The 4,134-nt window shown below is 44.0% G+C and overlaps 1 pseudogene; it reads left to right on the forward strand.

Moving 5' to 3' along the window:
• The first annotated feature begins 1,643 nt into the window (after positions 1–1,643).
• LOC101046156 (V-type proton ATPase subunit G 1 pseudogene) lies at positions 1,644–2,121 on the forward strand (annotated as a pseudogene).
• The last annotated feature ends 2,013 nt before the right edge of the window (positions 2,122–4,134 follow it).

The following is a 4,134-nucleotide window of genomic DNA, read 5'->3' on the forward strand; positions in this document are numbered from 1 at the left end:
GACCATCCTGGTCAACAAGGTGAAACCCCATCTCTACTAAAAATACAAAAATTAGCTGGGCATGATGGCGCGCACCTGTAGTCCCCTCTACTTGGGAGGCTGAGGCAGGAGAATTGCTTGAACCCAGGAGGCGGAGGTTGCAGTGAGCCGAGATTGCACCGTTGCACTCCAGCCTGGGTAACAAGAGCGAAACTCCATCTCAAAAAAAAAAAAAAAAGTTTTGCAAATCAAACCAAGCCATGTGTGTAAGCATGTGTGTATCTGTGTACAATGCTAACTTGACAATGAAAAATAAAAAATCCATAAGTAATGACTTATTAATGACTTATTTCACTTACCATAATGTTTTTGAGGTTCATCAAAGTTGTAGCATGTAATGTATCACTACTGCATTTCTTTTTTTTTCTTTTCTTGAGACAGGGTCTTACTCTGTTGGCTAGGCTGGAGTGCAGTGGTGTGATCATGGTTCACTGTAGTCTCCACCTCCTGGGCTCAAGTGATACTCCTACCTTTTGCCTTCAGACTAGCTGGGACCACCAGGCATGAGTCACCAAGGCCGGCTAATTTTTTTTAAAATTATTTTTAATAGGTGGGCATGGTGGCTCACGCCTGTAATCCCAGCACTTTGTGAGGACGAGGCAGGTGGAGCACCTGGGTCAGGAGTTCTAGACCAGCCTGGCCAACATGGTGAAACCTCATCTCAAAAAAAAAAAAAAAGAATTGGCTGGGCGCAATGGCTCACGCCTGTAATCCCAGCACTTTGGGAGGCTGAGGTAGGTGGCTCACAAGGTCAAGAGATCGAGACCATCCTGGCCAACATGGTGAAACCCCATTTCTATACTAAAAAATACAAAAATTAGCTGGGTGTGGTGGCACATGCCTGTAGTTCCAGCTACAAGGGAGGCTGAGGCAGGAGAATTGCTTGAACCCAGGAGGCGGAAGTTGCGGTAAGCTGAGATTGCGTAACTGCACTCTAGACAGGTGACAGAGCAAGACTCTGTCTCAAAAAAAATAAAAAAAAATAAAAAATAAAGAATTATTTTTAGTAAATATGGGGTCTTCCCCCCGAAAAAAAAGTAAATATGGAGTTTCCCTATGTTGCTTACTTAGCCTGGTCTCAAACTCCTAGGCTCCAGGGATCCTCTTGCCTCAGCCTCGCAAAGTTCTGGGATTATAGGAATCAGACACCATCACTCCCTGTGTTCCTTTTATTATTATTTTTCTTTGAGACAGAGTCTCACTCTGTCACCCAGGCTGGAGTGCAGTGGTATGGTCATGGCTCACTGCAACCTCGACCTCCCAGACTCAAGTGATCCTCCCATCTCAAACTCCCTAGTAGCTGGTGTTCCTTTTTACGGCTGAAGAATACTCCATTGTATCTACAGATCACAATTTATTTATCCATTCATCAGCTAGTGGACATTTGGGCTGTTTTCACCTTTGGCTATAAATAATGCTGCTATACCGGGTGTGCTGGCATGCACCTGTAGTCCCAGCTACACAGGAGGCAGAGGCGAGAGAACTGCTTGAACCCGGGAGGTAGAGGTTGCAGTAAGCCGAGACCATGCCATTGCACTCCAACCTGGATGACAGAGTGAGACTCTGTCTCAAAAAATAAAATAAAAATGAGAATCGCTGCCGCCATGGCCAGTCAGTTGCAGGGGATTCAGTAGCTGCTGCAGGCCGAGAAGCGGGCCGCCAAGAAGGTGTCTGAGGCCCGCAAGAGAACCGGAGGCTGAAGCAGGTCAAAGCAGCAGCTCAGGCTGAAATTGAACAGTATCGCCTGCAGAGGGAGAAAGAGTTCAAGGCCAGGGAAGCTGCGGCACTGGGATCCCGTGGCAGTTGCAGCACCGAAGTGGAGAAGGAGACCCAGGAGAAGATGACCATCCTCCAGACCTACTTTCGGCAGAACAGGGATGAAGTCTTGGATAACCTCTTGGCTTTTGTCTGTGACATTCGGCCAGAAATCCATGAAAACTACCGCATAAATGGGTAAAGAAGAGAGAAGCCCCTGTTCTGTGGATTGGCATTTTAGATGCCCTCATGGAATATGAAGCTTTAGTACAGCTCTAGTTATCTTCTTATGAAATGGCGTTAAATTATTTCCGTATATTATGTAGTAGGTCCACTTTTCGGTGAATAGCAAATCTAGCTTTTTTATACAGACTTAGATTACCTAAAAATTTCATCTTTTTACCTCATATTTCTTCGGAATTTAATGAGTATATGTTGTCTTTTTTCCTATGCCTTTTGGCTCAAGCAACATGTATATCTGTGTTAACTTTTTCTTTCTTAGATCTAGTTTTTTAAAAAACACCACATAACAATTCTTTAAAGAAAGGAAGGGATTAAATAATTTTTTTCCCCTAATACTTTCTTGAAGGTCAGGGGCTTTATCTATGAAAAAGTAGTAAATAGTTATTTGTAACCTGTGCGAAGCAGCAGCCAGCCTTAAAGTAGTCCATTCTTGCTAATGGTTAGAATAGTGAATACTAGTGTAATTGGGCTGCTTTTAGTTTCTTTTAACCAAAATTACTAGAGGATAGAATTTAAGAATTTGCTGCATGTTACTACTTGGTGTATCAATAATCATTTAAAAGTAAAGACTCTTTGTCCTGCAATAAATAAATAAATAATAAAATAAAAATGAAAATAAATAAATAATGCTACGATAAACATTTGTATACATGTTTCCGCGTGGACATATATCTTCATTTTTCTTGGGTATATACCTGGGAGTGGAATTGCTGGATCATCTCATAGATAAATAAAGCCTGACACTAGTTAAAGTGGTAGGGACAGGTCAGGCACAGAGGCTCATGCCTGTAATCCCAGCACTTTAGGAGGCTGAGGCAGGCGGATCACTTCAGGTCAAGAGTTTGAGACCAGCCTGGCCAACATAGTGACAACCTGCCTCTACTAAATGAGAGAATGAGAGAATAGAGAGAGAGAGGTGAGTGCGGGCTCAGTGACATCAGAGAAGGGTCAGGTTACAAAAAGTGGGAAGGGGGTTGGTCTGTGTTAAGCCCACTTGGGCTTGTTAGCTGGGGCTTATCATTAGTCTCCTACATTCTCACAGCAGCTGGGAAACGGGCCCTACCTTCAGGTGTTGACTGGAACAAACAGTAAATTCTTTTTTTTTGAGATGGAGTTTCGCTTTTGTTACCTAGGCTGGAGTGCAATGGTGCGATCTCGGCTCACTGCAACCTCCGCCTCCTGGGTTCAGGCAGGCGCAGTGGCTCACTCCTGTAATCCCAGCACTTTGGGAGCTTGAGGTGGGCAGATCACCTGAAGTCAGGAATTTGAGACCAGCCTGGCCAACATAGTGAAACCCCGTCTCTACTAAAAATACAAAAATGAGCCAAGAGCGATGGTGGACACTTGTAGTCCCAGCTACTCAGGAGGCTGAAGCAGTTGAATTGCCTGAATGCAGGAGGCGGAGGTTGCAGTCAGGCAAGATCGAGACACTGTACTCCAGCCTGGGTGACAGAACAAGACTTCGTTAAAAAAAGAAAGAAAGAAAGAAAGTCTTTATCATCCAAGGTTGAGGCCTAGCTGAGAAAGGGCTCAGAAGAGCCTGGCCTGCATTTGGTCAGGAGAGAATCTTTGTTCATATGGCAAGTCTGTGTTTAACTCTTTAAAAAATCCTGATTATCTGGCCGGGCGTGGTGGCTCATGCCTAGTACTTTGGGAGGCCAAGGCAGGCAGATTACTTGAGGTCAGGGTTTGAAACCAGACTGGCTGACATGGTGAAACCCCATCTCTACTAAAAATACGAAAAAACTAGCCAGGCATGGTGGTGGGAGCCGTGGAAAGTAGGCACCTTTCTAAAGTTTCCTTTCTTGTTAAAGAATAAATCATAAGTGTGCTAATAATTCTTTGTTAAGCCCTATCTTGTGTAGCTGTTAGACATGCTGTGCTTACAGGCACGTAGTACATTCTATGTCCTTATATTTTAACCAAAATATCTGTGCTGGATTTGCTGACAGGCATGTCCCAGCTCTCCATTGCTTTTACCTGTTCAGAAAAGTTTTAAGTTGTTAGCCAATCAGGTTTTAGTTTAGATTGTGAGGTCTGATTCCAGCCAATGGAAATCAGACACAGCAATAAGGACAACCCCAAATGCATAAGAAG

Source organism: Saimiri boliviensis, chromosome 4 (genome assembly GCF_048565385.1).
Source record: "Saimiri boliviensis isolate mSaiBol1 chromosome 4, mSaiBol1.pri, whole genome shotgun sequence".
NCBI classification, from domain to species: Eukaryota; Metazoa; Chordata; class Mammalia; order Primates; family Cebidae; genus Saimiri; species Saimiri boliviensis.